The sequence below is a fragment of the Nylanderia fulva genome, unplaced genomic scaffold (assembly GCF_048542155.1).
Source record: "Nylanderia fulva isolate GAGA-0341 unplaced genomic scaffold, ASM4854215v1 Scaffold33, whole genome shotgun sequence".
Taxonomy (NCBI): Eukaryota; Metazoa; Arthropoda; class Insecta; order Hymenoptera; family Formicidae; genus Nylanderia; species Nylanderia fulva.
The window spans coordinates 1,847,158-1,866,091 of record NW_028190400.1 but is presented as its reverse complement, the minus strand read 5'-3'; the positions used below and the strand labels follow the sequence as shown (position 1 = coordinate 1,866,091).

At 34.4% G+C, this 18,934-nt stretch overlaps 1 protein-coding gene across 1 annotated transcript in view; it reads left to right on the top strand.

Annotated features, from left to right (window-relative positions):
* Positions 1 to 9,209: 9,209 nt before the first annotated feature.
* sli (slit guidance ligand) overlaps positions 9,210 to 18,934 on the top strand; it is a 375,739-nt gene continuing 366,014 nt past the window's right edge. The window contains 1 exon segment of the mRNA XM_085484938.1: positions 9,210 to 9,485. The gene's annotated coding sequence lies outside the window, so the exon portion shown is untranslated.

Genomic DNA, 18,934 nt, shown 5'->3' with positions numbered 1-18,934 from the left:
ACGCATTTATGATAATCTTTATACAAAAAGAAACACATACACAACATAATATTAATAAATTTTTTAGTAAATAAATATAAAATAAATAAATATAAAATAGAGGTTAAAATAACATATACTTATTTATGATAAAATTAAAATTAAAATTGTTAAATTATTTTCAAATAAATTAAATGCTAATTTTACAATTATTTAAAAAAAATACTAAAAAATATATATATTTTTTATTTTTTGTTTAACTTCAGGATTTATCCAAATTTATATATAATTATTTAAAAAATAAATTTCAAATAATTAAAATTGTTTCCTATTATTATCAAATATATTTACAATATTAAATCTATATTGAATTAAATGTTTTGTTTTATAATACAAAAAATAAATATTATATTCATAAATATTATATATCATCTAATGTGACCAACAGAAGGAAAAGGTCTATATTCCTGGAAATTTGTTATAGTACCATCTATTGAGCATGATATGATTTAATTCAAAATAGATATTGTATAAAAATATTACATTTGTAATATTTTTATACAATATCTATTTTGAATTAAATCATATCATGCTCAATAGATGGTATCATAACAAAAATTGATTGTATAAAAAGATTACATTAATTAAACACAGTAAATTCAAAATTAGATATTAATAAAACTAAATTATTTTATAGACGTCAATATGTTTATAATAATGCAAATTATCTAATTGAACAATAAATATCCTCAGGATAAAGAAAGAAAATGATACGTTGTTCAATAAAGAGATGGCGACAGTATCCTTGCAAAGATGCTTCTTGTCACATAATAAGTTATCAGTTATGATAAAATTATATATAGACATATACATATACACATATATATATATATATTTTTTTTTTTTTAATTCTTTGCATAATTAATAAATCTATGAAAAAAATTGTATTCTATTCTCAAGATTTCAATAAAATAAAATTTAAAAAATTTGGCTATTTTATCTCTTTAACTTTATTTAAAAGAAATAAACATAATGTTTTAAATTAAATGAAATAAATTAAATTTAAAAGCTTTTACTTTATATTTGATGTGACTTAATATTTAAGAAATAGAAACATATAATAACATAATTCTAAATTTGCAATAAAGCATCTAACAAATTGCTTTTTAGCAGCCAGTTAAATTACAATCGCTAATACAATAGTTATAAATTTTATAACAGATTTTATAATTTTATTTTCGTAAAATTCTTATACGTTTACAGTGTTACAAGAAATTCCATCATTTTCTAATCCCAAACTTGCGTGCTACTTACAATTGAATCAAGTTTTTAAGAAAACAATCATATTTTTGTAATCGTATAACAAACAACACTTTGTGAAATAGTACATGAATCTATAAAAAAAAAGAAAAAAATATTCGTATAATATCCTTCTTTTTGAACACGTCGAACAGATCGAAAATTAAGAAAAGCATCATTTAACTATAAATTATTAACTTGTTATTTAGTTAAATTTTTGCAGTATATTATTTACACTGGTGCTTGGCGTTTATTTTAATTTGTTATTTTCTTTCTATTTTATACAATTTAAAGATTTGGATTATTTTTATTTTATATATTTTTTGGAAAAGATTTCAAATTCTCTTGTATATTTGTATTGCATTAAAAATAGAAAATAAAATGCACTATTTTTAATAAATATTGTGCTACTAAAAGGTTACATTTTCGTGATGGTTTAACATTGTTATTTGGTATTCATGAGTACAGTAATGACGCTGTTTATAACGACGCTCAGACGCGTTCAACTGATACGAATTGCGATCTTCATAGCTTGATATAATTATAATTTTATGAATAATTTACAATTCCCAATTTTGATCAAATTTTAATAAGCAACCCGCAATCCAATCCTTAGTATATATATTGTTTAAATATTGTAATAATGGTAAAAATAACATTTAAAATAAATAAAGTGTTTTTATATTTAATCAATAAAAAATATCAATATTTATTAATTATATTTTCTTTTCGCAACATTTTACTCACACCTCTGATATATTTCCCACAAACTTTATGCTGTGATTAACGGACCAAAATATGCATAAACTACATAGAGAATCCATAATTACCGAGAATATCGAGATCAATATATGACAACGTTATGTAAGCTAGCTGATGATGACTATTGACCAATAACAATCGCATGCGGCTGAGTGCATGTGCAATTAAAACGATTTCAAAACGGCACAATGTACGCAGTGCTATTTACGAAAGAGCTGCCAAACTCGGATGCATTTAACCTTTTCACGGACAAGTGAAATTTTCGCATCAAATCCAAAAGGGATTTAAAAATCACAAAATATTATATACATTTCTATACATTTTACTTTTTGATGAAATGCAATTGTTTTATTAGACATGAATTATTTATATTTATAGTCTCTGTACATACATTAAAAAAATTAATAAAAGATTCTGAAAAGTTTCAAAATGTAAACCAGAATATAAAGTCGTCATATTTCCTAATTATTGTAAATAAATTTCATATTATTTGCTAACAATCAGTATTAATGATGTGTGTGAGCAGTTTATAATATATTCATTAATATACACAGTAATTATATAACTTCCTGATATCATGTCAATGTTTTGATATTATACTAATGTCGATAATAAAGTCGTGTGTTAGTATTACAAAATTATAGAAACATATTAATAAATAGATTAATATATATCTATATAATTAAATAATTATGTTTACTTTAAATAACAGTTCTAAAGTACATATTATATGTGTTCTCTCTTTAGCAAAATTATAGAAACATTAAATACGCGTTTATCACATGAAACGGCATCCTGAAGTGAAGCGAATAGAATAGCTTTCAGTTCGAGGGAAGAAGCATCATTTCTCTCCCTGAGGGTTCAAACCCGGATCCGCGTGGGTAATTTTCGTTAGCGTTGGAAATTGTAATTAAAACGACAGTGATACGGCAAGCGCCGTGTTTGTGTTACAGTAAACGGGTGACACAAAGCGAACGAACGCGCGCGCGTCATTCTACAGATGACGAGCATCGCGCACGGCCTACAATGCGCTTCGCTGCATGTGCGCGCGCTTGGCATTATTATTTTCATTGACAGGGTGCAGCGTGAATCGAAAACCGGATTTTAATCCCTCGTGACAGTGACGAGACGCTGACACGAAGATCCGCAGGAATAATTCGTACCCTTAGAACCCTACGTCAGGATTCAAAAGGTCTTGGAATTAGCATAAGTGACATTGTACACGACGTGCATGCTACATAAGCGCATAAAGAATCATTTCAAATAATATTTTTCAAACTTTATCTTGCCAAACTACTTCTAATCAATCTGGCATTGTTTTTTTTTAATTTATTTTTTACAATCTCTTATTTAATATAGGTATGGGAATTTTACAGAGAAAGCAAAATAAATATTTGCATTTAATTACAGAATGTTTTTTTCAGATAATTATTAACAAATTGGTGAGAATAAATAGATTCCTTGGCAAAAATTGCGTCCTTAAAGAAATATGTTAAAATATGCATATATTGTTCCAGATAATTTATAGAATATATAACGAATAATTGAATAAAAAAAGCTTGAACTTCATCACATGAAAATATTTAATTATAGCAACACTTATTGGCATGAAGTATAACGGCATGGGATTACATTTATTAATTAGACTGCAAATTTAATAAATAAATAATATTTGTAAGAAGAGAAATATATATATGCTTAATTATATAAGATAATTTATTAATTTAGTACAAATATAAAATATTTTAAAATAAATTCCCACACATATAAAGGAATAGAAAAAATACTACCGTTTAACAGGCTGGTAAATAAAATCATCCCGACAAACTCATGGTCAATTTCGATGCGACTTACTCGTGTCGTGCAAAATAAATCGGCATACGCATCCGTCAAGCAAGGGGCGTGAAAAGAAAAAGTGGACGAATGATCTCGGCGCGCAATTATCATCAATACAAGGGCGATCGTCCGGTCGGTCCAGATGGTGCCCTCAACAGGGACTTATATAAGCCTCCCGCGATTTGTCCGAGCACGCACCATCGCTACCGACTAGCCGATACGATCGTAATTTCGACTTAATACCGATTTATCGCAACCAGAGCTGTAGACGCGTGGGACGACACACTCGTGCCTTTCTCGAGATGCGAATAATAGTGTCAGAGGCGCGGCGGTCACGTTCGTTATGTCAATGGCCGAGTATGTTTTTGAGTATTCATTTCTCATGTGACTTCTCTCGCTTCTCTCTCTCTCTCTCTGAATATTATTTTTTTCTAACCTGATCGTCAAAGGGCCTTGCTGCGATCGTGACGACCGGCGAGGTGACAGGATTGCCGATATGAACGACTCCCGGTCGCTCTTGTCATGTCACGACTCAGGCACGAAGGGCGCGCGAACTCTCTCGCCCTTCTTTCATTCCGCTTTTTCTCTTCTCCTCCGTTTCCTGCCGTCTCGTCATCGCGAAATAAGGTCACGGCGGAGATCGGCAGCGCTTAAGCCGCGCGCAGGAAATGGATTGCGACGTCCCGGGGCAAAATGCATTCGGGCCTTATCCGATCGAGACGGCGGCAGAACCGTCGTTCTGTTTTTGTCGCGTCCGTGTGCGGCTTACCGGTCGCTTATAGCCGTGCAGGTTTCTGATGAAGAAGGATTTGCAATTGATTTCAATAATCAATATAAATCTCTCACTTTTAATGAAGCAGAAAAACCAGATTTCCTTTTTTTACATAGATACAATCTCTGGCTTCATTTCTATAGGTACCTACTTCTTCGTCTTCTTTTTATATAAGATCAATTATTTATAATATTTAAAAATAATTTGTGTAATACCTAAATTATTAAATTTTATTTTGTTTGAAATTTATGAGACTAAAAATATTTGTGAATATAATTTGAGTTATTTTAATGTTGCGAAATACTCTCTCTGCGTAAGCTTTCGATAAAAATTGCTATTCTATATAAAAATCGATAAACTTTAATTTTATTAGAACATCCCCGATGCATTTAATGATTGTACAGAGCAAACAAGGTGATGAAAAGAAATATTACAAGCTAGAATCAGAATAAATATGCAATGCATTTGACAAACGTTACATATGAATTGCTGTACGATCTGTTATCAGAGAACGTTTTGTAGCATCAAAAACGAGCGCTTTCCGGGCAAATTTATATACGTGTATATGTATACATATATTTATATACGTACAAATTTATTACACTGCAATACAGAATAATCGCCAGCTATATTTTTGGTCTCTGAAATGCAGAATACAGCCAATCGTGTTGCATTTACAGGACACGATCAAACTCTTTGCCCGCAAACGAATCGGGAATGATAGGAAATTTCTCTCCGTGATGCAAACTCATTTTTAACGCTAAATCTGAATCGTCGACGTTTTGACTTCAACTTTTAGAAATGCCTTTCGACGCAGAGAAATATTCTCTCATAGGAATACAAATCGATCGCGCTTCTTATCCCGAAGCATATGCTAAGGAAACAAATTTTATGCATATAGCAATATGACGAATTGAAAATCCTATATTAATGAAGTATTTATGCAACGGACTAAAGCAATTTTTTTCATTTGAAGAAAAACCGTTGTGAAATACAATTTTGACATTTAATTTTCTCATCTTGGAGTAAAAATAATTACAAAATATATTATGTTTTCATATTCATAATAAATATACTGCAAATACACATGTACCATAGATTTTCATTAAAATTTTAATATTTTTGACGTATATGTCGCAGAAACACGACAATTATACTTTATAATTACACAATACAATTTATGTACAATTTATATACAACAATTTCGGAAGTACTCATTCCCGTTAACATGACTTTCGTTTGATATTTCGCATTTTATTTTATATATTTCGTTTGGCTCACGAGCCAATTTCGAAATCCCATTGTAATGCTATCAGCTTTTTAGTCAGCGACTTATCGAAGATAAACTCCAGGCCTTTTAACGAGCGGGCACATCTCACGCGCCGAAAAGTCTTAAAAGCCTCAAGAGTCGACGACAACGGCCAGTTGATCCGACGATGGCTTCCGGTGCCTTTTTTTACAGAGGAACACGTAGGAGGTGTAACACGCTGAGAAAAAGAGAGCAGGAAGCGCAAGATCGGGCCGATAAGAAGAAAGAAGCGGTCTAAAAGAGGCCGTCCACCAAGGCAGGGGTACACGCGCTTGCAAAAGGGAGAAGAACTTTGCCGTAACTCGTTTAGAGAGTTTGAATCGAGTTCTTAACGGTGAATGCATTAAAAAGTCCTTATGCGCGAACCGGCTCCCGACGACGTCCGCGAACTGGTCTCTGAATCTAATCTAAAACTCCATTTCGGCGATCTGATAAACCCGCAGCGGCTGCTGCCCAGGCGCAGTAATCTTCTATCGAGTCGGGGATGGACGAACGCGGCCGTATTAGCGCTACTCCGAACTGCCAGATAACAGCAACTAGACGCTCGTTAAGAACTTACTTAAATCCTACTTGGCACACGAACCCGGGACCAACGAGCGCGCGTACGTCGCAACCGCTGAACGAAAAAGGGACAGGATCCTGGCACCGGAGCTTCCGCCGAGGGTGATTACCGCGTCGCATACCTCGGGGGGAGTTTCTTCCGGTGTCGTACTTTGCGTTATGCGTGGAATGCGTTTTAGGGAACGGAAGTTAGAAGAGCCGCGCTAGTTAGGTCGATATGTACATTCTTCATTCTGAGCCTCATATAGCTTCAATCATCTTCAACTCGGGATATAAAAATGAATCGTTACACGGTCATTTAAAAGAACACGCCGTGGGACATTTTTTATATCTCTTCTTTTTCAAATATTTCTTTTTTCTTCTCACCCCGACGTCAGCTTTTTAAAATCTTATTGAAGCATTACAAAGTATTTCGAGATACAGATGCATGCGCGTAGAGACCTCAGAGACGGAAAATAATTACATTACAACGACGGGAACAGATGACAGGTAAGAAAAAGCGTACCGTAACGATAAGATACTATTACCGGACAGAAATGCATCGGAGATATATAGCGGAGGCTTTCATCGCGTTTTCTTAACATTATGCAATACGATTCCCAGTGGAATTACTTAAGATACCTCGGATAATTCGTGGGTGGCCGCCTTGGGGGATACCTTGTGGATTCGTGCGGTCGAATGGAAAGTCGTTTCTGGGAAAAATTCGCATCACTCGGGGCGGAAAGACCGCCGTGCAGATATTAGAGCCTGTCGCAGTACGCCGAAGGCAGGGTGAAAAAAGCATTATGCTGAGCCCCCAGTAGAATTATCAGGGACGCAAAAGCGAGCGAGAGAGAGAGAAAGGGAAAGAGGGAGAGAGCAAGCAAATCGTTGAGGGAAACGGTAGCGAAGGGAGACGATAAGTATAAGTGTATGCGATTGTAGTACGCAATAAATACTACTGCACACAAATGAAATATTGTCTATATATATTATTTGTTTTCTCGTGTTTATCTGCGTATAAATTTAGAGTGCATTCTTTATACGTTTAAAATTTGAACCGCATAAAATGGCTCGCGAAGATTGCATGGAACTGCAAATTCATTATTTTAAAAAGAGAAAAGAGGCTTGACTTTAAACTATAATTTGCGATGTCAGTTATTCCATCCTGCGGCATACGTTAATATATTTCTTGTATGTGATGCAATTACAATCCTTTTTTTGCAAATGTACTAAGTGAATTTTTGTCTCATGATTTATACAAATGACGCAAAGAAATATCTATTGTACTATTATTATAATATTTCCTGTTTTTTGTAGAAAGAAAGTAAAGTACACGATACCTTACTGCAGACATAATTAGTGACAGTTTAAGATTATTTTCTCAGATTAATAAACATTATATTTAAAAATAATTTCGTCCTTAGAATTGTGTAAATTCACTATCGCAAAAATAATTGTGTAAATTAATTACAATTGCATTAAATACTTCTTATCAGCTGTCGTTTCCTTTTTGAGCCTTGACGTTCCTTGATGAGCTCATACACATCTGCACAGAAGTTACGCGAGATAATTACCTAATCCAAAGAAGGCACAGATACCTATAAAAGAATGCAAAGGTTATTGCAAGCCATAATGTATACACAAGACGACGTGTAACGCGCGGTGTATTGTTGCTCAATATCACACACACACATATACAAGTACAAATCGCGTAATTCCACAGTGTTGTACTTAGATGATTTTAAAATTAGCTAAACAAAGATGAGGTAAAAATATGTAAATTTATCTTAGATTAGATAAAGTTAGTTTCGTTTAAAATACATTTAGATAAAAAATAAAATTATATGGCGATTCATCTAAATCATTTCCAGATAATATTATTTTTAAAACCGCTTATGTAAACACAGTTATAAAAAAATGTAAATTATAAAAGGGATATAAAAATATATTCATACTTTTATTTATAAGTTTTTCTCGCTTACTGCTTTTTCTACTACTTAAGTACCCAAGTAGAAGATCAAAATAATATCATTTTGACGTCATACTAATCAAATTCGGAGTTCAAATTTGATCAATATGACGTCAAATTGACATTATTTTGACTTTTCTGTTCTACTTGGGTATTTTTATGTACAATGAATTTAAACTAAATTACCTGAACATTATATATTCCAGATTACTAGCGAATCCTGTCAGAATATTTTTATTATCTATATAAAAATAAGATAACGCTAAAATTTTATCTAGATGATTTTATTTAAATAATAGTAAACACTGCGCAGTTCCCACGAGCTCTTATAAACACTTGTAATTCTCATAATCAAAAGTAATCAGTGTTGCACTTACTGCTCGTAATCTCGTGGCTAAACAAACATCGAGTTTACGCCAACGCGCGAAATCTACGACGCAAGGACCGTTTAAATCCGTCTTGAAATTCGCACCTGAGGATAACGCGACACGCGCCGTACCTCTGCGATACACTATATATACGCACACACGCACCGTGCCAACGACCCTCACTCGTACGCGTCCCCCGTGGAGAGTGCGTGCGAGAGAGAACGAACGATCTCCCTTTGACAGAGGGGTTAAAGTTAAGGCGCGGTGTACAACGCGAGAGTGAAGTTGCGCGCGCCGCGCAGTCTCGACGCCGATTGGCCGGCGAGAAATCCGCGCCAACGAGAATGAGAGGAGATCAGTTGAGCGCGAGACATCGAGCTGAACGGTTGTACGAGCCAGCGGCAGGCTCTTATCACGATTTTGACGCACGAAAGTCCGGCGTGGAGCGAGGAGCGGTGGATCTTCATTCTGTAATTTGTACAGCGAGGTCTCTCTCTACGAAATGACGGGGTGGTAAATCGGCTTCTGTTTCCTCTCACCTCGATCCAAGTTACTCGTTCTGTGGGATTTTTCTCCGACGAATCTGGTTTCCGGCCCACCGACGAACTCGAACGCGCAGCGGGAAAAGTGACATCGCCGGCTCGATCGGTGAGTAATCTTATTATACATATGTGAATCTTCAAAATATAATTTTATCTGTATGAGAACTGGTGTATGCGTTTCGGAGTAAGTCCATCTATGATGACTGAAATGCAAAATTTCGCGCGCAACAAAGTTCAAAATTTCGCGCGCGCATACACAGATTAAGTTTGTATGCGAACAATTCGATTTGATTGCGAATTTGACGAGATTCCGTTCAAATTCGAACGACACGTGGTTTCGGAGTCACGTTTCGGAGGACAGGTGCAACGTATCGCTCTTGTGAGTCAGAATCGTATTGATCGCGAGTTTTTACAGAATCGAAATATATAGTTATGCTGACAAGTCGTTGCTGACGTATCGCTCTTGTGAGTCAGAATCGTATTGATCGCGAGTTTTTACAGAACCGAAATATATAGTTATGCTGACAAGTCGTTGCTTCGAAAGTTTTCTATTGCCATTTTGCTAAATTGTTTGATTCTGTGAATGAACAAAATAAATCCGACATTTGTTTTCCTTAATGCTGTAATAAGCAAATATATATAATGAGTTGCGCCTATTTAAAGATATGTGACGGTCGTATATTGTATTAAATTTCCATAAGATTTAATTAAAATTTTAATAAGCAAGTATGAAAATAATGAAGTATTAAGATAATATTATATTTTTTTATATAAGCATCAAAGTGCCTGCTTTTTATTCGGTATGTGTTGATTTTCATTTTCGTTATTTTTATTAAAGTTTAAACATGATATTTATTGGTAAATTTTGAGAAGACAGTAAATATATCGAAATTATTTATATATATATTACATATTAATCTTTGTTTATGTAATATTATATTTATTTTTATTATACAAAATATCTCAGAATCGTTTGACGATAATTTTCATGATATTTTTCTTGATAAATCAAGTTTGCATATGTCGCATATGTTGTTTTTATAAACAAGTGCATATTTCTCATAATATTTTAATCAATATGAATTATAGTAAATCATATACCATGTGTATATAATATTTTGTTAATATACGGTTCGGCTCTCGTTTAAATGTCATTTTGACCTCGTATTTCATAATTTTCTATTTACATCATCATTCTCGTTAAATGATTTTTTAATGCGTGTATATAAAAAAAAAGAAGAAGCCGTTCATTGATCGATTAATTCGAATGAAACTGACACGTGCGAGGTCAGGCAAAGTTGGAATCGCGTGTGGAAAGTTCAGATTTGAACTGTTGCTGTCGATTTAGCGCGTTTGAAGTGCGTTCGTGGAATGCCAGACGCCTCTACTTAAGTTTATCGGCACGATTTTGACGGGCCTCCTCTTACAGACGGCAGGCGCTGCTCTGGCAACTTTGGCGTTCTTCGAAGTTGAAAAGAGCGATGATAAGATAACACACAAACACACACACACACACATATATATATACATTTATTATATGTATACGTGTTTCCAAGCAGCGTCTTCCGTTAGCCTCCTAATGCGGTTCGCTGCGACGAATTAGCCGACGTCTATATTGGACGAGACGCGGCGCCCGCCAAATTGAGACAAAATTTCATTTCGCCGCGGCGTGACGCAAATTCGCGTCTCGCTGTTAAGTACGACATACACGTATTTTCACGATACGCGAACGTCTGCAATTACGTCGGGTGCTGTGTAATTCACCTAGCACGGAAACGCCATTAACATCTGATTTCGTGCGCGTAGCGCCTTGCTTGTCGTTATAACGCGTTGACTTTCTACCCGGGAGGCGAAGCTCGTTTCCCGACCGCAAGACTTCGAGATCAATTATGACGCGGAGGAAAACGCGAATTGCCGCGACGCGAGGCGACCGGCAAGCTGCGTGTAATTTTGAATCTGAAATAACAGCTGATCGAGGCCGGTCGATCGATACTAATCGCGAGCGGTCAGTGACCTATCGTATGCGCGCGAAATCTTAAATAGGCATTTAAAGAACCACTTGGAGAGAGAATAATTTTCTTTAAAGGAATCGTACAATTGTGTTGTATGATATTGTGTGATATAGAATATTACAGTGCTGTTTTTGCACTCAAGTATCTCTATATGATTGCTCCATTCTAAAATTATTTTACACGTTTTCATTGTAACAATAGTCGGAATTAGTGATGCTCGTGTGCAAGATAATGGCAAGAGAGTCAGCAAAATTCTAACTTTTGTTCTATTCTCTTTTGAAAATACCATTTTAAAAAGAATATCGGAGCGATATCGTGTAGCAAAACAACACCTTCCCTCTAAATAGGTTTTAAGTCCCTTGACGATGGCAATATGATTCTTCTCTCTCTCTGAGGTGGAAACACAACCGTGGCTCTTTAGGATAGCGTGCAAATACGCGTCTGAAAAAGAAGATGTATAATGAGCGCTTTTTAAGATAATGTCTGGTTGCACGCAGAAATTACACATTACACGCAGGTATAGTCGAGCAATATACTAAAAATGGAAATAAGACACTTATGCAATACGAAATTTGAAAATTGTGCAAAAAACGCGTTATTCGCAAATTAATAATATTATTAGATTGGCGTGCAGATTGTTATTAATACATTATTTATAAAGAAAAGACATTTTTTAAATTTTATTTTATTTATATATACGCGCGAGCGAATTTACGATTAAGAAATCTGTAGTCCATCCTTTAAATAAATATATGTACGATAATATATGCATGTATTGCATATACAAAGTATCTGCTTTTGAACAGGTATTTACACTTTTACTTTTCGAACATTCAATAAATTCTTACGGCTCCGCAGTACCGCTTTTCTCAGCTCTTTCAAGCATAGCGACCATTAGCTGTATATCATAATTGCAGTATTATGTGAAACATTAAAACGAATCTTATGTTATGAACGAATCGAATGTTACGTTATAATTTCGCGAGATGTGCAAACAGGCGATCATGTCATATTTTCCGAACATAGTTGCAAAATTCTAGAATCATGTTTTATTATAGTAAAAGGAGAAGGGCGATAGGGAGAGAAAATGAGAGAGAGAGAGAGAGAGAGAGAAACGAGTAGAATTTTTCTTATTACATTACTGTAAGAATTTCTTTAAGGAAATAAATAAATTAAGGCCGTAATTTTTTTAATAAAAATAAATATATATCAGATTTCTAATGCAAATAAAAATATACTACAAAATTGCTAATTAGTTGAAAGATATGACTTGAAACCAAATCTTACTATAAACTCTTTTATTTTGGATAATCTTCAAAAATTTAATTCATTAAAATGCTTTCTTTTTTGACATTAATATATAAAACGATAATAAAATATATTAAAAATTCATCATTAATACGGATAAGTTAGGGTAAACAAAACGAAGGAGAAACAGAAAGCCGTGTGATGCGAAACTGTGAGTGAAAAGTTTTGGAGGATTGAATGGAGAATCTGGGCCTTCGCGAGATATCTAGTGGCAGGACGAGCGAGCAGACACTGACGAGATCGATCCACTTTGTCACCATAAAAGACCGACGGAACTTGAAGAGGGTTCTTCGAGACCCTTTTTAAAGCGAACGAGAGCACCAGAGGCGCGCTTTTGAGGCAGTAGAAATCTCCCACCCGTTCACCCCCGCCTTATACAGTTTCGGGTACGTTTGTAGAGTGCTTAGATGTTTACTTTCGATCGTAAGAACTTCGTAGCCTAAAAGAATAGAGCTACCCCCCGATAGCATTTACCGGAAGAGAGGGAGAGGAAAATGACGCTTTCAAACGGTTTCGATGCTCTTTGTGCGCGAAAACGACAGAAAAACCGCGAACAAGTTTCAGGGGAGAAACTTTATACAACCGCACAAATAATAATTTTTCGATATGTGGGCATTTTATATATATTTTATTTATTACCGTGTATGTATAAGAGAGAACGAAAACGAGAGAGACTTTTGACGACGAGATTATCGAATCTCCGTATTTTGTTTATCGACCTTTTACCGAGTGTTTATTTGTAATACTTATTTTTCGAGAGCTTTCGGAGCGATATTTTGTTATTCCGAGAAAACCAAAAACACATCTCTTTGTGATAAACGAGGACAACGTTGATTGGTCCGATATTTCGGGTGGGAATACTTTTAACGCCGGGTATTTATATGCCGACTTTTGGTATCGAGGGCTCTCTCTTCTCCGAACTCACAACGAACGACGACGAAAGAAAAAGACACAGCTCGGAAGAATCATCGAAGTGAAGACTGATAAAGCTCGGACAATTAAACGATAAACATATATATACATACAATATAGCGTTGGAATAAATTGAGAAACCTTTGTTCCTATCCGGACGAAATTAATATCCTGACCAAGATCTCGAGAGAAACCAAACTATCCCAATATCTTTCGAATATATACATATTTTCTACTACAGATATTTTATTTCTTCGACCCTAAGTGATCATTTTTGAGAGCTTATTCACCGCGCGATATATAAACATATAATTTTAAAGGAAAATTTATATTTACGTAAAATTATATATTAATAAAAAATATAGAAGAGAGATAATAAATAAAATCAAAATATGATTATAATAATATAATTAGGTATAAAAAATTTAATATATATGCAATTATAAGTACAATACGTACACAAATTAGTAGTATAGTATTCTCCTATAAATTGTGTCCACTGAACTGATTCGATTAAATATCAAAGTTAGTTTGTGAACTTGTATATACTAAACGTATAATTAAGATACGTCAGCTTTAACGCACGAATGTGTCATTCAAACGCAACATTATCTCGATTTTATCTCGACACAAACGACATATCGCAAATGGACCATCAACTACATTTGTTTCAACTAGGGTTTACTGCAATACACTCGGCAACAAACTTCACTCGTTGCGTCATTTTTCGCTCACCGTGTGAAATATATCGCGCACCTAAATCTAATGGCCGCCCCGTAAAACCTTCACAAAATTATATAGCAAATGTGTAATGACGCTCAATGAATCGTCACGAAATACCGGTGACGATATAATCTGTCGAAATAAAATAACGAATCGCACATCTATATTTCCTAATACAATAAAGCATTTTTAATTAAAAATAATTCTTTGCTATTCATTAATACAGTGTGTCGTATGTATAGCATCATCATAACATTTATTTTTTATTTAATATCTTTTTATTCTTTTACTTATAATTTAGTTTAGAGAAAAGCTTTATTTCTCTTAATTACTCATCTCGTAAAAATTTTTATTGAAGAACTGTTTAAATAAAAATCGCGTAACTTTACTAAATAATAATAAACATATAATTCAACAAATTTTCGTTTTCGAATGTCTAACGTTTTATTTCATGTAAGTTCCTATAACAAGCAGAATTTCGAGAGTTAAATAGAAACATATTTATCTCTCTCATTGTCAGTCTGCAAAAGCAAATCTCTGCTGCTGATTTAAATATATTACAAGCATAGCATAGCTGTTATTACTGCGCGAGACCTATCGTTCTCTACGATCCGCACATCCGTCTCGCGAAACGTCTACGAAAATATACAGGAAAATATACGTTATGGCGTTCAACGAACCCAGCGTGGTGGTGGACTGTTCGTATGCCGGATGTCGAGGACTACGGTTTTCGGACACCCGGGTGAGATGAACGCGCGTAAAATGAAATAACAAAACGGAAGCTTTCCGTTTCGAGAGAGGAGAGCTTATCCGACTTCTCGTTCGTCTTGTCTCTTCTCATTGCGCCTTTTGCTTCCTCGTGCACGACTATCAGTCAGGATCGACGAACAAAGGCAAGGACTCAGGAAAAAACCGTATAAATTGAATCGTACAAGAAAGACACGGAACGCGTCGGGCGAAAGAGAGATTCAGTCTTTTCGTCGATCTCGTGTTTAAAGACCTTTTTCGTGAAAGTTAATTTTTTTACGTTATTTTACGTAACATATTCTACATCGATAAATATCGGAGTATTATAACACATGATCTAAAATAAATTTCACTCTTTCTACTTTTTCTTTTTTTCTTCAAATAATTATAATAATATTTATTTATATAATAATTTCGCGAACAATTATGGACTGCTCCTATATATTCTCTTTTTAAAAATTATTCGCATACTGTCACATGTTGTTTTATTTGACATTTCAAGAATATAATTTAATGCATTACATGTAATTACATTATAATATATTTAATCACATTTCATTGAGAGGCACGTGAAATGTTACATAATATGAAATTTACAGAATATCGTTTATAATATGGTGTAATCAGAAATATTAATGGATCGGTACGATCTTTTGTATTTTATATATTATTAATTGTGGCATTTTGCCGGACCAGTCTACATATGTTGTCCAATTCCTGTCTTACGCTCCAGATAATTGACTCGCTGTCACGCAATAGGCACTACTTAGGCCTATGAATTATCAATGATATCTATCCTACTAGACTTATAATGCAATTATACACAGTTAACAAAAAAGAGCGGATTCAATTTATAGCTCCTGTTATTTTCTTACATATATGCTCGATAATCCGATTACATCGCTGATATTTTTATGGAATTCTGTGAAGTTGATTGAATATTACGCGCGTATCTCTCCCATCGTTATTTCAATTATTCATAACATTAAAATCATTGCCTCTGTCTATAGTTTGGTCTTCTACGAAATACGTCAACGCCTTTAATACAAAATTAATGTACGGTATGGATTTCACTTTTAGATAACATCAATTCTCTTAACGATAGCTGCTCGCGCATCATGCACTTCAATATAGAAGCCACTCTTATAATATTATTCGATCGTGTTTTCCATCGTTGATTATACTTTTTGCGTGGCTATCAACCGCATCAAATTAATACCTTGTTCCGATACATGCCTTGCGCAAAGCGAGGAGCTTCTGGTAATTCGTGCCAACCACAAACAGGCACGCGAGCTTCCAAGAAGACCGACCTGATAGTATCATCTTCGTGATGTTTCCACTTTCATATCTCTTTTGAGAATTTAGTAACATTTATATGATATACAAGCAACGTCATATTCGAGCAAGATATACTTGCGATCATAGGGGCCTGTTTCAGACGGAGATCATCAATATGCAGAAGCGTTCAAATTTTTAAAACTACCGCAAAAAGCGTTGCGATAAGTTACGCTTTTAAAGTTGCACCGTAGAGAGGGATGCTTTTTGCTGTTATTTTACAAACACAATTTAAAAATGCTAAATAATTCGTAAACTGTTCATAACTCATTGACATTTTTTAAATTAATCAATAATTAGTTATACATTTTAAATTAATCAATAATTAATTGTACATCATCTTTTGCATTATGTTGTTTTTCGCCAAATACTAATAAGCACTACTTATTTATATGGAAGTGTTTCGCGGAAATATTTTAATTACTAAAAATCACATCTCATGATTAATAACATGATAACTATCATGTCTTATAATTAACTTTCAATAATATATTTTCAAAATAAAGCAGAAATTTGGTTTCTTATTATCACGGGAACTTTAGATTGTTTGTACAAACAAGGCTCTTACTACTGATAGCCGCTTTTAAAGAAGTTCCGGAGTTTGCACTCCGCAAAATCAGTTTCAGGTTTATGAATACACCCGGTGTTAGACATATCCGTCTCTCTATTTTGAACAATACAAACATTGTCGGACAGCTAGCGGATATTAAATTTGGAACGAGGTTTTGTCTAAACGTAAGAATACGCAACGTCTGAATGCCGCACGCAAGAGCATTCATTGTTGCAAGGGAGGTCCCCTGGGTGATGGAGCGAAATCCATTTGTCTCGCATCGCCCGGGTACTGGCTTAAAAGGCCTTTCCATCTCCTCTCTTTACCATCTCGGGCTCGCCAACCGGACGAAAATTACTTGTAACAAGATTTATTTCATTTAAATGAGGATGTGCGCTAGGCGTCTAGAAAGACGCGCCATCTCGTTTTCTCACATTTTCTATCTTTTTTTTCTGCCTCTCCCTCTTTTTTTTCTCGAAACTCTCCGTTAAATAACACGCATTGACCCTGAGCGTGACAAGTCCCGACCTTTTTCGCGCGTACATTCCCGCTGATTAAAAGAACGAATTCTAGGACGATCCGGAGGAAGAAGTCCGCTCTCTCGCGGTTAACAGATTTATTGACCTCTGTTAAAGCCACATTAAAATCTGTGTACCGAAAAAAAATTTACCCAATTGATCGAAAGCAGATGGTGACGATAAAATGGAAAACCGCACTTTGGATGTCTTAATTTGATGCCTATTACATTTTGATGCTTGTCAAAAGCTGTTCCAAATATCACATAAAAGTATATTGTTATTTGAATTGGAAATACAAGCACTGTGCTACTTTTTTATTTTTTATAAATTAATATAAACATTTATTTATAGAAAAATGTTTTGTAAAATAAATGTTATATTTAATAATATTTTAATACAATATATCGATTAGTTTCGGGTTATTTTATAAAAAATTAAATATAAAGTGCATAAACATGAATAAATGGATTTTTTTTCTCTCGCGATATGAGCATACTTGTTTTCAGAATTGTACAATAAAAAGTGGCTGTGTCTCGTATGTAAATAAAGAATCTAATAAAATCTATTATTAACGATCGAGAAGAAAATACGACTTTAAAAACGCATCTCAACGGGATCGCCTTTCCTCAATGAATCGCAAAACTTCCATCATATAAGCGAGCTGGAGTAACCGTATAAACTCATAGCCGTGGATATTATGGCTATCTTTAGGATCGACGTTGAATATTTTACAGCGTCGACGCGCGGCTCGTCGAAATGACAATTTGCGCGTTGGCTCAAATTCGCGGTTTCGGATCCGCGTCCATAATCTGCATAAATTGGGTTGTTACTCTCGAGGAAAGCAGAGTTAAAAAGTAAGTTTAAGGAGTTATCCCGTGAGAAAGTTCGGGCTTCTGATTTATAAGGCGCCGTAACGCCGAACTTTTACTTAACTCGAGCTCTAGGACGAAGTATAGTGCCGAAGTATCTTCGTCCGAGAATTACTTCGTAGCGTATTGAAATTACGAGCCTGCGAAGAAATTTTATTGACGTGGAAATTAATATGGTTAGCCCTCTCCGCGAGGACCGCGTATCTCATTTAAAGTTGTTTAAATCTTTATCGTCCGTCAAAAACGATTATTGACAGTTATAAAAATGTTTCAAATCATTAAACTAAATTTTCATAGCACATTTTTACAAATTTTTAATTTTTTTGATCACTATAACATCTAAAAATTCTTCACTTTATAATTATCTCTTTTTCTAATAGTTCTATAAATTGTTCTCAGTTCTGTGTGTGTTTACGATATAACAACCATAATCTAATTTTGATGAAGAGCCATTATTTCTTCTAGACTCACTCGCGAAACGAAAATTACATTAACAGCTGTTTTGATGTACTGACTTAGTGCAAGAAATTCCGCTCTCTTTTTCTTCCCTCCTTTGCTCAGTTTTTCTTTCTGATATGAAT